Raw genomic sequence first — 17,713 nt, forward strand, 5'->3', positions numbered from 1 at the left:
ACTAACTTATGTTTGAACATATAATCATATTTATATTCCACTATAATTACGTCACTATAAATATGATTAGTTATATGCTCAGGATTTAATAAAAGTTTATATTAAATAAATAATCATGAAAATAAAACATGTGAGTAAAGTGATTGACCAAGTCAAAATGATTTCTATTCTTTTGTTGATAATAAAATGAGATTGCAAAAAAGTTGGGTTTTAATTAGGGCATAAAACCCCAACACACGCGTGGGTAAAAAGCAACTCAACCCCAGTTGTTGATCACCTAGAGAGTAGGTATCGAGCACGATCCAATGGTCACACTTATCAAGGCACGGATAATACTCGAAAAGGTGAAAGGACGTCTCAGGTACGGAATACATGTCTTGGCATGGAAATGACCCCTCATTAAATGGCATTGATTGATGGACCCAACTATAAGGAACCTACACATGGCATCACCTTTTTTGAAATTTCATGTCTCAAGGATGCCAAACCGTCTTGGCCCGAGTACGTCCCCCGAAAATAACTCCTCTAAGTTAAAGTCTCCATTGTCCAAGGACGAGTGAAGACTTGGGGAGCAAATGTTGTCAGATTTTTCACGAAGTGACACAAGGTGCACATTAATAGGAATTAGGATTTATGCAGTGTATAATCTCTGATTTGATCTATAAAAACCAGCAAATGGTATCAGAGCCATCTTTACAGATATATATTGAATCTGTGTGGGTTTAGATTTATGCATTTATTTATTTATGATGAATGACTGGATGGCTTAATATGCCACGTGTCCTCGTCTTACTAGTCCAGAATTTTTTTTATTTTTATAAAATTAATCAATTATTTTTTTTATTTTTAAAATGTTAAATATCCTATTTGTTATAAATTTGATATTTAAATAATGAGATATTTTTGTTATCCTAAAAAAAAAAATTTAATTTATTTTTCAAAATAACAGATTTTAATTAAATTTATTTCTTTTTTTAATTAAAAGTTGTTTTAATTAGTGGAAAATAAAATTATGATTATTTAAAAGTTTTATTTTAATTAATCAAGATAATTAGAAAAAAAATTTCTTATTATTATTCTGGACCAACGACACATATCCTAACGAAAGTAAAGTGAAGAAGCCCGATGGAGATCTAGGCGGTTTTTTATTTTATTTTAATTTTATAAAGAGGTTGTAAAATTACAAATACCCAAAAACACCCTGTTCAACATTTATTGTTTATTTATTTAAATAATTGTTTCCATGTGATTGATAATATGTTCATGCATTTTGTGCCATACATAAAAAACTCACACAGTTATTATCATGCACATCATTGGTAGAAACATGATTATTAGGATTGTCCTATATCTTTATATGATTTGTTTTGCGAAACCAATTGCATATAAATTACTTAGTTTATTCTTTTGAAAACTTGGTAAAATATCACACTGTTTTTTTTTTAGTCTTTATGACTTAATTTCTTTAAATCAACTTTATTTTAAAATTGTTTTTTAATAAAGTTTAGATGAATATAGTTGGTAATTTAAAATTGGATATGGACCTAGAAACATGCTTTCTTACCAATTTTAATTATATTCATAAAGTTTAAAGAATCTATAATTAATTTGGAATTAATTAGGTTAAAAACACTTATTTCAAAATAGTGAGTGGGAGAGGGTTGATAACTCAAGATAACCCATGGTCTCCATTATTAATATAACACCGTAAGATATGAATAGTACCTCGCAACGACTTTGTTTCTATCCCCCTAAGGAAGGTGTCTAGACATGTCAATAGCAATGTTATATTTCTTACACAGATAGAACTAATGATGTATTTTAGGTTTGACCGACCCTAAGGCGGCATGTCCTAAGTTAAGTCATGAACTCCAAAATAATGGGTTACACTCACAAAGTTATGATTAAGCTTTTGCAGTGGATAATCATAACTTGACAAAACTAAGTGGTACTTTAATGTTTAAAAGAGAAAATAATGAGTTATTTTAAGTTTTAAACAATAAAGATAAGAATGTCTTATAAATTCTCTAAGATTAATTTGACCGACCCTATGGCGGCACTTTAATTGTTAGAATGTTTATCGTGGAAATTAAACTTTATTTTATGTGTTTTAATTGTGCTCATGCATCACGCTTAATTTCAGAAACTTTGACATTTATTTTTCTAAATATAATAATATTTGTATTTTTTATTCAAAAAATGTCTATTGGTGAATTACACACCAATGCCATTCTCAAATCCTTGGTTTTTGAACCTGAAAATATGCAACACTGGTTTCGAGGCATGTTGACCATTTTTTTCTTATAAAAAGATGATGTCAACCGTCTGTAACGAACCTCCAACAGAACCACCTTTGGCTACTAGCTATGAAGCAAAAGAAAAATATGCAAATTAGATGAAATCGGATCGGTTGGCACGTTATTGCATGCTTTCAACCATGCCTGACGAAACAAAGGAAAAATATATACACTATGACTCAGCACATGAGATGTGGCGAGCAATGACAAAGGAAGTCTTTGCTGAGTGTCATTGTTTATATCAAACGAAAAAGGTAAATAAGATTTACATATATTTTTCAACTTTGAATAATAGATTCAAATACTATGAATATCATATTCAAATTTTTGGATAGTAGATTCAAAAATATATGCCACTAATCTATTTTTCTTTTGTTTTTTCTTTACAGAATCAGATTCCTGAAAAGGAGGAAGAGACTAATGAGGATTTTAATAGCAAGTAAAGAGATGGAGAAGTTGGAGAGTAGTTTTATTTAGTAATTTTATTGTTAGTTGAACAATTTAAATTTCTTTATTTTGTTTTAGAAATTTTAGATTTCTTTAAACAAAGAAAACTACAGTATAGAAATTTAGTTTATTATTAGTAATTTTGATTATTAATGTTTGGAAACTTATTTCTATTTTTCTGCATAACATTTATTTCTTTTATTAATAAAGTAGTTATTATTTAAAGAAATTATCTATTTACTTGTTATGCAAATGCTTTGGGATAAACAAAAATTACATACTTATAATGAATGACAAAAAAAATTTTAATTCTGAATTGTTTAAAACAGCTAGTCCTAGATAAATTAAACGACAAAAGATTGATTCCAATAGTGAAACATATATGTGACACTTGAGATTGGGCCATATTGGTCTAGACATAATAAATAGGCTTGTAAAGGATGGTCCTTTAAGAGAACTATCTATTGGATCTCTCCCTGTTTGTGAATCCTGTCTAGAAAGCAAAAAGACCAAGAGACCTTTCTCTGCTAAAGGTTCAAGAGCCACAGAACCACTTCAGCTAGTGCATACGGATGTTTGTGGTTCACTTAATGTACAAGAAAGAGGAGGTTATGAATATTTTGTCACTTTCATTGACGATTATTCAAGATATGGTTACCTATACTTGATGCAAAGAAAATCTTAAACATTTGGAAAGTTCAAAGAATTTCAAGCAGATGCTAAAAAGCAATTAGGTAAATCACTAAAAGCCCTTCGATCTGATTGAGGAGGAGAGTACTTGGATTTTGAATTCGAGGACCATATGCGTGAGCATGGCATTCAATCCCAACTCACTACACCTGGAACACCTCAGCAAAATTGTGTTTCAGAAAGATGGAACTGAACGTTATTAGATATGGTTAGATCAATGATGAGTTTCTCATCATTACCATTGTCATTCTGGGGCTATGTGATTCAATGTGCTCTATACATATTGAATGTTGTTCCATCTAAGTCTATCCAAAAGACACCCATAGAATTATGGAATGGTTGTAAACCTAGTTTACACCATTTTCGAATTTGGGGGTGTCCTGCACACGTGCTTAAAGGAAAAACTGGGAAGTTGGATTCACGCTCTGAAGTGTGCATGTTTGTGGGATATTCCAAAGAGACTAGAGGTAGAATTTTCTATAGTCCAGAAGAAAACAAAACATTTGTATCGACAAATGCAACTTTTCTTGAATATGACTATGTTAATAACCACAAACCTCGCAATAAGGTTGTTCTGGAGGAGATGGTCTCGAATGAAGTTGCAAAGTCATCAGCAAAAACCAATGAGAAACGGCAAGAGGAAACTGCTCTAGTCAGAATAGTAGAGAACCTGATCGTAGTGGGAGGGTTAGTAAGCAACCCACACACTATGAACACGAAGTTCAAATGCTTGTGTCTGACACAAACAAAGACGATCAATTGACTTTTAAAGATGCAATGAATGATTCTGACAAGGACAAATGGCAAGATGCCATGAACCAAGAAATGGAATCGAAGTATTCCAATTCAATCTGGGTTCTTGAAGATCCACCTGAGAATATCAAACCCATAGGTTACAAGTGGATATTCAAGAAGAAAAGAGGAGCGAATGGGAAAGTAAAGACTTTCAAAGCAAGGCTTGTAGCCAAAGGTTACACACAGAAAGAAGGGGTTGACTATGAAGAAACCTTTTCTCCTATAGCCATGCTAAAATCCATTTGTATAGTCTTGTCCATAGCTGCATGCATGGATTATGATATTTGGCAAATGGATGTCAAAACAGCTTTTCCGAATGGCTACCTTGACGAAACTATTTACATGTCTCAACCAGAAGGGTTCGAATTAAAAGATCAAGAGCAAAAGGTTTGCAAGCTTCTTAGGTCCATTCATGGACTCAAACAAGCTTCTAGATCCTGGATTCTTAGATTTGATGACACAATTAAAACGTTTGGTTTTGAAAAAAAATGTTGATGAACCTTGTGTCTATAAACAAATCAAAGATGGTATAGTAGAATTCCTCGTTCTTTACGTTGATGATATCCTACTCATTGGGAATAATGTAGAGACATTATCAAATGTAAAGAAATGGTTGGCTAACAAATTCTAAATGGAAGATTTGGGAAAAGCGAGCTATGTTCTAGGCATTAAAATTCTAAGAGATAGAAAGAACAAGCTCTTGGAACTTTCACAAGCAAATTATATTGATAAAGTGCTTGAAAGATTCTCTACGGAAATTCCAAAAGGGTCAATTGCTGACCAGACATGGAATTACTCTTTGCAAAGAATAGTGTCCAAAGACATCACAAAAGCAAGAGGACATGAGAAAGTATCCCTATGCATCAGTTGTAGGGAGCCTAATATATGCAATGTTATGTATTAGACCAGACATATGTTATGCAGTAGGGATTGTCAGTCGTTATTAGTCAAATCCAGGTTTGGAACACTGGATTGTGGTGAAACATATTCTCAAGTATCTCAGGAGAACGAGGAACTATATGCTAGTTTATTCGGGTAGTGACCTTGAACCTACTGGATACACTGACTCAGATTTTCAATTAGACAAAGATAGTAGAAAATCTACTTCTGGGTCAGTATTCACTCTTGGTGGTGGAGCAGTTGTCTGGAGAAGCATTAAGCAATCCAGTATCGTTGATTCAACTATGGAAGCTGAATACATAGCTGCTTGTGAAGCAGCTAAAGAAGCATTTTGGCTGAAAAAGTTCTACACGGATCTGGAAGTGGTTCTAGAAGTGGAGAAACCAATTGTTCTTTACTATGACAACAGTGGAGCAGTGGCTAATTCTAAAGAACCAAGAAGCCACAAGAGGGGAAAGCATATAGATCGCAAATACCACTTAGTCAGAGAAATCGTACATAGAGGAGATGTGTCCATTCTGAAAATCGCAACAAGACACAACCTGGCAGACCCGTTTACGAAGACGCTTCCTGCAAAGCAATTCGAGGGTCATGTACGTAATATGGGATTGAGAGAAATGCCTTACTTGCTTTAAGTACAAGTGGGAGATTGTTAGGAGTATGTCCTAAAAGCATGTAAAAGACATTTATTATTTCAATGAATAAATAAATACAATGGTCTATTATTGTTATATTTAGATTATTTAAATTATTGTTTGAATAATTTCTTTGTAAATATCATAAAAATTCCATATTCATTATTGAGAATGTGATCTTGTATTAGTACGAGAGTATTAAGATCACATGAATGAATAAAAATAGTCAACAACAAATTGAAGTTATGGAATTCTTTAATTAGGGTTGTAAGTACGGTTTACTGAGTATCATGATTGATACAAATAATCTTGATTCGGATTATTGATGTGGTAAGACATCTCGGTAAAGGTGCTTTATATAATATGATTATATATGACAAGGACCGATATGAATAAAAGTCTTTATCCAAAAACCATTTAATAATAAAGATTTGTAATTCATATCATAACTGATCATCATTTATAGATCAACCTAAATCCTGAGTGTTCATGAACTCCTGTTTATGCTTATTAAATCTTTTGATTCATTCGTTAAGGTCTCTTCATAGATTGAGGCTAATGACATTTGTTTTGGAGATTTAATATCATGGATGGCTGGGAACATGTATCAACAATACGGAATCTAATCTTTCCTAACAGATCGTATATTAGTTCCCTTAAGGGTTAATTATGGAACTGAATGATTTTGAGCTCAAATCTATAATTAGATTATAGATTAATTATTCACTAGTGAATTAATGGTACTTAAGGAATAAGAAGTAAATTAGAAAGGTAAAATGGTAATTCTTCCATTCTAATTTATAAAATAATTAATTAGAGGGTTGAACTATTGTAAGATGGTTATATCAATGGACAACTTAAAATAAGATTTCTGTGAAAGTATATCTATAACATAAAGAGTTCAATTCTGAATTTATAGTGGAGAAATATCATAATTAATAAATTAAATATTATGATTAAAGAGTTTAATTATTTAGTTTTAATTTATTGGAGCTTAATATAATAGGTCTATGGTCCCCGAAATGGCTCAAACAAACACTGACAAAGATAAATACAAAACTGGGCAAAATGACTTATTTGATAAGTAAAATATTTTTCTATGCAATAAACATAATTATTGTATAATTATGTGTAATTAATTAATTAATTGATTTAACAAAAATATAATTAATTTTGAATTAATTTATTTTTAGGATTTTTGGTGTTTAAATAATGATGAAAATTAGGAAAATCACATACCCTCCCCGGCATGGGTTGGGTGTGTAGCACAATGAACAGACACTGTGCTTCATGTACAAGAAGATTCTAGAAGAATCTTTGTTCAACAATTTTAGTTATTTAAATATTAAATAAATAATGAGATATTTTAATATGATTAAAATATTATTATTTAAACAAAAATCTGATAACTGATTAGTTATTTTTAAATTGTTTAAAATAACTAATATTATTTATTTTTAATATATTTGATATATTTAATATATGATATCAGTTTTTCCAGAGCGATACTTTTCAGAGATAGAAAATATATCGTGAAATCTCCCTGAAAGAAATAGAACAGTGCTACAAGCATAGGTCACTATTCTTCACAAATTTAGGTCCAAACTTTATCAGATCTCATGTGTTGAGAACATCTAATAAATAGATTTTGCCTATTGTTTTGTATAACGAGCTCACACTCATTCTTTGTGTGTTGAGAACATCTTGGAAGATCATGATGTGAGATCTCAAGGATTTTATCGTACAAAAAAATAGCAGCAAGGAAGGACTTGAGGTAATTTTTCTATTCATCTCTTTGATTCAATATATATATATGTATGTGAAGAAGTAGATCTAGAAATCTTGTGGGGTTAAATTAACAATTTTTATTATTGTTCCGCTGCGTATAATCTCTAATTTGATCTATAAAAACCAACAAAAATGTGTCTCAATCTCTAATTCTTTAAGCTTTAAGTTTATTAGTTCTTAGCGAAAAAGCTAATCAACAAATTTAATATCCTTTAACATTAAAAAATAATAAATAATTATTAGTTTTATATTTTTCAATTACAACTTAGTACATAAAATGAGTAAAGGTAGTGATATATAATTTTTTTATGTAATGATGCTATTTAAAATAATATGGTCTCACTTTTAAATATGAATTATTAAATTAATTACACATTGTGCGTAATTTTGTTTGTATCTAGCATTACCCATATAAAATTAATAGTTATATAATTTTTTCTTTTATATTCTTAAAATTTAATTATATCTTGAAGATATAATCAATACACATGTACGAAGTATTGTTTTATATTAAGAAGAGATCTCTTTATTATTCTATTCCTCTTTTAACAGTGATGTAGTCTATTTTGAAAAGGAATTTTTTTTTCTTCAGAAAATCTAAACCATCAACAAAATTTGTAGATTTTTTTCTCCATCTTAAAGAGTAAATTTTTGGCTAGTTGGTTATCCTTATAAAAAAATAAGTTTACAATGAATAGGCGTTCATACACATTATATTCATAACAACTCTCCTCTTATTTATAATATTTTCTCTTTTTAATTGATACAATCTATTTTTGACAGATATATATTTATATATATATATATATATATATTTCCAAATAAAATAGGGACAATCTTGCTTAATCCAATGTTCTGGCGTGATTTATCCAATGTTGCTAAATCCAATGTTGTGGTGTGGACAATCTTGATTTGTTCATTGTAATATCTGACTTTCTGAGATATAAGGACTTTTTTTATTATTTTTTATTTATGTTATTCAATGTTGTGGTGTGATTTATTCTGAGACTTGTATTTAAATTTATATTAGGAGAAATTCTATAATTTTAATACCTATATGTGTAAGTGGATCGCTTAGGTGAGTATGTGAAAACTATAACATAGCTAAAGAAAATAATGGAGATTAAAATAGGTTATTTTGATTATTTCGTAGAACTAAAGACAATGGTAGGTCTTGTAGCTATTTTATGGCAGGTCTGAGGGATAAAGAAGTCTTTTGGAGTTACTAGGGTTTGAGGGTATCATACCAAGGGGAACTAAGGGAGAAACTTGTAAAATTCTTTTTGGGCTAAACTTTAATTTAGACAAAATATTTTAAATGTTTAAAGAAAAATTAGTAGCATATCTCCATATTGATTTTCAGATTAATTAGCAATATTTTCAGCCGATTTTGTAATGTGAAAATATCTTTAAGTGTGAATATATTTGTTGTGTTATTTATCTCAAATAATCAATTTTTGGTAAAAATATATTGTGCAGATATCTTGAGATTATTTTCAGGGATTATGTGGGATTATGTCTATTTTGGAATTAAGTTAGTGTCGAAAATGAACATGGTCAAAAGAAATGACCATGTTCGTTCTGCCAGATAAGACTGACTACGTTGCTGACTCATCAGTTTCCTTTTCTGTCGACACAGAATGCGTCTTGCTGGCTGATTTCCTAAATCAAAGGAATTCGCAAATTGATTTCAAAGATACCAGAAAATGATGGCCTTGGACGATTTCCTTGCTTATAAATATCTTGCCAAGGCCTTTGGAATTTTCACCTCTTCCATTTTGAATATTTGTAAACATTACGTTATTTTGAAGAGTGTGTTTATTTGTAGAGATTAAGTTTGTTCACCTTAATCTTTGTGAGAGTGCTGAGTGTACTTGTGGATATCTATCTAGTCCATTGTAAATAGATAGTGTCTATTGTGAGCGTGTTCATAAGGATCTTCGGGAGAGGATTCTTTCTAAGTCTCACTTTCGGGAGGAAGTGTGCACTCGCTATTCTTTGAAGGGAGTTCAAGAGAATCAGCGTTTCATCAAATTAGATTCGTAGAGAAGAGTACAACAAGATTGCGGCAATAGTTTAAGAGGGAGTCTTACATTGTTTAAGTCAATGCTTTTGCACACATTATTTCTTTACTAATTGGTTTATTCTTTGGGCGTGGCCCCAAGGAATAGGTTATTCGAAAGGGTTTCTGAACCTTGTAAAAATTCGGTGTGTTCTTTATTTTTGCACTGTCTATTTATTGTGTTCAGTTTCTATCGTGACAAGTTCGGATTCTGTCCTGACAGAACTGCTATCTGTGTAATCAGTTAATTACCATTCCACAATTTAATTAATTCCTGGTTTAATTAATTTGGTAATTACTAAAAACAGAATTTCAATTGGTATCAGAGCGGGTCACTAAACTCTTAGTGCGATCTTGTATTCTTTCCGTTTGTTTTGTGCCTTGTGAAATGTCTTTCTTTGCAGAAGGTGGATCTATAACTCGTCCTCCTTTATTGAATGATTCCAACTATCCTTATTGGTAGGTTAGGATGAGAGCCTTTATTAAATCTCAAGAAGAAAAGGCGTGGAGATCAATCTTAACTGGTTGGACACCTCCATCTGAATCTGATGATGTCACAAAGGTAAAATCTGAAATTAACTGGACCGATGTTGAAGATAAATTATCCAGTTATAACAACAAAGCCTTGCATGCTATCTTTAATGGCGTTGGCGAAGGTTACATAAAATTAATATCTTCGTGTGAATCTGCCAAAGATGCTTAGGAAATCCTTCAAACTCAATTTGAAGGAACTGCTGATGTAAAACGTTCTAGGCTTGTTATGTTAACTACTAGATTTGAAAATCTTAGAAGACAGAGACTGAGTTTCTCACAGAATTCTATGAAAGACTGTCTGATATAGTTAATGAATATTTTCCCTTGGGAGAAAATTTGGAAAATAATGTGTTAGTTCGAAAAATTGTTACAGTGCTTCCTGACAGGTTTCAAACAAAGCTCACAGCAATTGAAGAAGCAAAAGATCTCGACACAATGAAAGTAGAGGAATTGATGGGTTCATTGCAAACGTTTGAACTCAATCAACAAATTCGCCAAAAGGAAAATCCAATTGCTCCCAAAGAAAAATCAATTGATCTCAAATCATCAAAAATAAAAGATTCAGCTAAAAATGATGGTGAAGACGAAATGGCTCTACTGACCAAAATTTTTCAAAAATATATGAAAAAGATTGGTAACAAAAAATCCTCGTTCAAATCTTCCAAAGGTAATCAATTTACTAGACCTTTTGACAATAACAATAAAAGAGGCGTCCAATGCAGGGAATGTGAAGGATTTGGTCATATTCAATCTGAATGTGCCAACACACTGAAGAAAAATAAAAAGGCAATGGCAGCTACTTGGAGTGATCAGGACTCTGAAAGTAGTGATGAGGAAGATAACTTGAATCTTGCTTTAACCTCTGTTGTTTCTGGATTAACATTGAATTTGCAGGATAATAAAAGGGCTGTCTGTCTGAAAACCACAACTCAGGAAGATAATTCTGAATGCGAATCCAATGAGTCTGATCTAGACGAGGATTCCGTAAAAGAATCATACAAAGATATGTATGATCAATGGTTAAAGGTTTGTTCTGATAATCGCTTAATGGCAAGCAATAATAAATTCTTACAAGAAAAAAATGATGATCTTGTAAACACTGTGAAGAATCTTGAAGAAAAAATTATTGCAAAAGATTGTGAAATTAAGAGATTATCAAATGAAATTAACGACATGGTTAAAGGTGTTTAAATGCTTAATCCAAATTCCAGGATTTTGGATGATGTTATTGGTGCAGGACAAAAGCTGGTAATTTTTCTGGATTAGGATCTGATGGTTTTAAATCAAAAGGCAAAACCATTTTTGTGAAATCTGGCATACATTCTGTTGCATCCGCTAACGTCTCTGTAGGTACATCTCAAACTGTTGATTCGACAAAAAGCAAATCTATTTCCACATCTGTTAAACAGACCAATTTTCTCAAAATAACCAACCCAAATCGGTTCATTCCAATATGTCATTTTTGTGGAGTGAAAGGGCACATCCGGCCCAGATGTTTTACTATGATGAATTTTTTCAAAGACAATTATTTAAATCATTATAGTAAAACAAAACATGTTGTCAGAAAATCTTCAAAAAGTGTTTGGGTTGAAAAAGCAAGAAAAAATTGTCTTCCTGCTTTTACTTGTCATAAATCTCGTGCTTCTAATTCTTGGTATTTTGATAGTGGATGTTCTAGACATATGACAGTTGATGCAAATATACTCACCAATTTCAAATCTATGAAATGTGGTGCAGTAACCTTTGGTGATGGTATGTCAGGTAATATTATTGGAAAAGACACTCTAAGTCTTGATGGATTACCAAAATTGAGAAATGTTTTACTTGTTGAAGGCCTTAAGGCTAATTTAATTAGTATAAGTCAAATATGTGATCAAGGCTTCACAGTAAATTTTTCTCGTGATGATTCCAATGTTGTTGATCAAAATGGCGTGAGTGTATTGAAAGGATATAGATCCATTGATAATTGCTATACTCTTTCGCCAACTCTCACATGTCACTCTGCTATAAGTAATACCACTGATTTATGGCATGAGAAACTGGGTCATATAAATTTCAAAAGTTTAAAAAAGATTGCAAGTGCAGGGTTAGTTCGTGGGTTACCCAAATTGGGTAAAGAATCTGTAGGTAAATGTGAACCTTGTCAGTTAGGGAAACAATTAAAAAACTCCCACACAACTGTCACGGGAATCAATACTTCAAAAGTTCTTGAACTTTTGCACATGGATCTCATGGGTCCCATTCAAGTTGAAAGTATTAATGGAAAAAGGTATATCTTTGTGTGTGTTGATGATTTTTCTCGTTTTACTTGGGTTGACTTCTTAAGGGAAAAATCAAACACATTTGATGCCTTCAAAAATCTATGCATTAAATTAAGAGTTAAAAAAGATTGCAATATAGGTAAGATTGTGAGAATTAGAAGTGATCATGGTAAAGAATTTGAGAATATTGTTTATGATGATTTCTGTAAATCTCTAGGGATTTCCCATGAGTTCTCAACTCCCAAGACTCCTGAACAAAATGGGGTTGTTGAGAGAAAAAATAGAACCTTGCAGGAGATGGCCAGAGTAATACTAAACAGTAAGAAACTCTCCAAATGATTGTGGGCAGAAGCAATATTCACTGCTTGCTACACAATCAATCGAGTATTTCTTAGGCCAGGTACTTTCAAAACTCCCTACGAAATCTAGAAAGGTAAAAAGCCCAATGTAAGTTATTTTCATGTTTTTGGATGCATATGTTATATTCTTAGAGATCGTGAGAATATTGGAAAATTTGATTCAAAAAGTTATATAGGAGTGTTTCTTGGATATTCTATGAATAGTAGAGCTTATCGTGTTTATAACATGAGAACTCAAACTGTTATGGAATCATCCAATGTTGTTGTTGATGATTTAAAATACTTTTCTTAATATTCCAATGAAGAAGAAATTGATAGGTTTATTGCCGAAACCTCTCAGACAGAATCATATGCAGTGAAAATAGGTGATGTTGTGCCCTCTCATACCGAATCTGTTGCAACAGAAGCTGAATCTATTCCAACATAATCTGATTGATCAACTAAGGAAGGGGAAGAAATCATCACAGATTCAATACATAGAGAACCTTCTGCAAGAATAAAAAAGAATCATCCTCCAGATCTCATTCTTGGTGATATTGAAGAGAGCATGGTAACAAGAAAAAGGTATCTGAACTTGGTTCAATTCGTTTGCTTTACATCCAGCTTTGAACCAAAAAATGTGAAAGAAGCCTTGAATGATGAGTCATGGATAAAATCAATGCAAGAAGAATTGGAACAATTCACAAGAAATGAGGTATGGACTCTTGTTCCTAGACCAAATCATACAAATGTTATTGGTACCAAATGGATCTTCAAAAATAAAACCGATGAATTTGGCACAATAATAAGAAATAAAGCTAGGCTAGTTGCTCAGGGGTATACTCAAATTGAAGGAGTTGATTTCGATGAAACTTTTTCCCCTGTCGCAAGACTTGAGTCAATAAGATTGCTATTGGTTGTTTACATGTGTTGTTGGATTCAAATTATTTCAAATGGATGTTAAATCTGCATTTTTAAATGGAATTTTGAATGAAGAAGAATTTGTTGAACAACCAAAAGGATTTGAAGATCCACATAATCCTAATCATGTTTTTCAACTTAAAAAGGCTCTCTATGGTCTAAAACAGGCTCCTAGAGCTTGGTATGAAAGATTGACTCAATTCCTTGTTTTGAATGGGTATAAAAAAGGAGTAGATAAAACTCTTTTCATCAAAAATGTTGATTCTGATATTGTTATTGCTCAAATCTATGTTGATGATATTGTTTTTGGCTCTACTTCTAACACTTTAGTGCAGGAATTTGTCAAACAAATGACGGATGAGTTTGAAATGAGCATGGTACGTGAGTTAACCTATTTTCTAGGTTTGCAAGTCAAACAGTCAGAAGATGGAACCTTCATTTCTCAAAGTAAGTATGCAAAAAATATGGTTAAGAAATTTGGGATGGAGTCTGCTAAACACGCCAAAACACCAATGGGAACCACAGTCAAACTAACCAAGGATGAAAATGGTGTTAAAGTAGATCCAACTTTGTATAGAAGCATGATTGGAAGTCTTCTGTATCTCACAACTAGTCGTCCTGATATAAGCTACAGTGTGGGGGTATGTGCTTGATATCAAGGGGATCCTATGGAATCACATGTGACAGCTATAAAATGAATCATTCATTATGTAAATGGTACTCAAGAATATGGAATTTGGTATTCAAAGGAAACAAACTCTAACCTTGTTTGTTTTAGTGATGCTGATTGGGCAGGCAATGCAGATGACCGAAAAAGTACAAGTGGTGGATGTTTTTATCTGGGAAACAATCTGGTTTCTTGGCATAGCAAGAAACAAAATGCAATCTCCCTGTCAACTGCTGAGGCCGAGTACATAGCTGCAGGAAGCTGTTGTACGCAATTATTGTGGATGAAACAAATGATGACAGATTATGGGTTTGATCTTAAAACCTTGACTATTTTCTGTGATAACACTAGTGCTATTAATATCTCAAAAAATCCTGTTCAACACTCTCGCACTAAACACATTGACATTCTTCATCATTTTATTAGGAAACTCGTTGAAAATAAAACTTTGATCTTAGAATATATTGAGACTGACAAACTGATTGCAGATATTTTTACAAAAGCCCTTGATACAGTCAGATTTGATTCCCTCAGGAAATCCTTGGGGGTTTGTCCCAATTAATTAGTTTTGTGATGTACCTTAACCCTATGCTTGAAAAATTTGTGTAATGTCTTCTTGTCCTTGCTCACCGAAAAAGTCTCAATAATTATGTCAAAATATATTTTTACTTCAGGTTAGAAACTATAGGTAATATATTTCATGCTAATTTTTTTAAAATAAAACTCAAAACAAATAGTCCCTCCAATTAATATTCTTTCAAATCAATCTGTGTTTTTTGTGTGTGAGCATTTGATCCTTGAAAAGTATTTCAAGCTCCATCTTAGAATAGAGCTACCTACACTGTTGTGTAAATTTCTAACCTTGAGTAAGTTGGAACTATGTAACTAACAATTATGTAGAAGATACTCTACCACTGTTAAATACAGCCTTCAGTGTAGTGTGAAAGCGTCTAATTTGGGTACTCATTGAGAAAAAGGCTAAAAATTGCCACATAGGGCAATGTCCCTGAAAAAGGCTAAAATTGCCATACAGGGCAATAATCTCTGCGTTCACAAACACACACAAATTCATAAGATATACTATTGGACAAAATTTGTAAGTCTCATACACACTGATTGATTTGAGTGAAATATTTTTTGTGACAGGAGTAAATGTTTTGTGATATTTTATTTTGAAAATTAAAAAGCATGATTTATATTAAATAGATTTTCTAAACCTTACAGTAAACATTTGTTTTTATATAATGATTGTTTCTTTCTCCACATGCAAGGGCACGAAGACTTTGAGCACTAATCAAAAATGGGAAAAAAAATTTGGTACATTCGGTTATATATATTACTTAATATAAAATATATATATATTTCTTTTTGAGGGAAATCGAATCTGAGTGTGTCAAAAAGGGTATGTTGTATCATGTTTGTTTTTGTCTTTATCTCATATTTTATAAAGATCAAAAGTTTCCTTTTTTGGCTTGTTTGCCAATTTTGTGTCGTGCACTATTGTTGGCAGTTATTGTTGGGATATTAGTATGTAATTTCCAAAAGTGTTTATTCCATCTAATTTTCAAATAAAGGAATAAAAGATCAAATCCTTATCTTTCCCTTTCTTTATATTCAGATATCCTTGGGCCCAATATCTCAACCGTCTCCATCCTTCACTTTTTTCTGGTTCCTTCTTTTTCCCTCGACAATTTTCTCTCATTCTTGTGCAACCATGGTGAGAACCAGAGGAAGTGGCTCTCGGCCTGTCAAGGCAGTGGCTGGCTCATTGACTGCATCTCCATCCCTCACCAAGAAAAAGGCTCGGAAGAGTACCTTGTCTCAACCCAGCGTTATTGGCGGTTCCATCACCACAAGAAAAGTCATGGTCATTCCGGACCTTGAAGCCCCCAAAGTTCCGTCTGGACCTCCTTCATCGGCGGCTCCGCTTGCCTCTGTCCCTGGGTCCTCCAAAAGGGGTCGAGCTTCCCCATCAGATGATGTCTCTGATCATGACCGTGATACTGCCAAACCCCATTCTAATTCGTCAGAGTCCCCTGATGTGCTTGCACCCAAGAAGAAAAGCAAAGGATGGTTCCAGGTCTCATCTTCTCGAAAATCTCCTCGGTCCAAAGGGCCTAATCCTTCTGATTCCACGCCAAAGGCCTCGTCTCTCGTGGGCTCCACTCCACGTTCCAAGTTTCGATCGAAGGTAAAGAAAATTCCTCCTCCTTGTTCCACTTCTAAATCTGACCCTTCTTCAGATTGTGTTCCCTCTGATGAAGATCCCCTTGAAGAAGAACCCTCTCTTGATTAAAATGTTGACTCAGAAGAAGAATCTGACCCATCAGAGGACCCTCCTGTTTCTCCAAAGGGCAAGAAATATGTGAAAATTTCAGAGATTCGCCCCACGTCTCCTATGGGTCCCAAAGTCTCTCCAGGTTCTTCCTTTAAGGCTCACTCTTTGAATTTCTATTTCAATGACAATGAGAAAAATATGAAGCATTATATGCATCGTGATTTTATCTATGAGAAAAACTTTTCTTTTTCTGCCCATAGAGTGATTGGGGTCATTAAGAATATTGAGGATCGGGGGTGGTTAGGTTCTTTAACCGGGTTGGATGGTTTTGTGCCTCGAGTAGTTCAAGAATTCTATGCTAATCTCAATGATGATCTGTTTCAAGTCTTTTATGTTTGGTCAAGTTTATGTTCGGGGGCATTGGTATTTGTTTAGTGCTGCTGAAATTGCCAAGGTTCTCAATTTGCCCCTTACTATTGACAATGTTGTTGTGGAATTCAACAAAGATACGGTGCTATCGGAGTTAGTGGGACAGAATATGGTTTGGGAACCTCACTTGGTACTCAAAGTGACGGACCTTACTCATTACTATGTCATGCTTCACAAATTTGCCACCAACAACTGGATTCCCACCACTCATACCTCCACCATTTCTTTTGACACGACTTTCTTTCTGTACAAAGTCGGGACTGGTCTCCAAGTTGATCTGGCCACTCTCATTTTTTATCAGATCATTGCCTTAGGAAAAGCCAAAAAGAAAGGCCAATATTTGGTGTTTCCTCATTTAATCTACAAGTTACTTGATTCTCAAAAATCTCTTCGATTAGAATATGAAATCTTGACTCCTCCCACTGCCGGTGTAGACTACAAACTCAAGAAGGAACCATCATCCATAAAGGCAACTAAAGGGATTGCTCTCAAGGCTGGCGATGCTGATTCTATTGCTACTGAACTCGCTGGTGTCAAGGCCACTCTGGAATATGTTCAAACAGAAGTGTTCAGTCTCAAGAGTTGTCTCTCGACCATGATGTCTCACTTTGCATCGGGTCCTTCCAAATGAGTCCATTTGGTTTTATTTTGTTTTGCTTTTTTCGTTTTCA

This window comes from Humulus lupulus, chromosome X, assembly GCF_963169125.1.
Source record: "Humulus lupulus chromosome X, drHumLupu1.1, whole genome shotgun sequence".
NCBI classification, from domain to species: domain Eukaryota; kingdom Viridiplantae; phylum Streptophyta; class Magnoliopsida; order Rosales; family Cannabaceae; genus Humulus; species Humulus lupulus.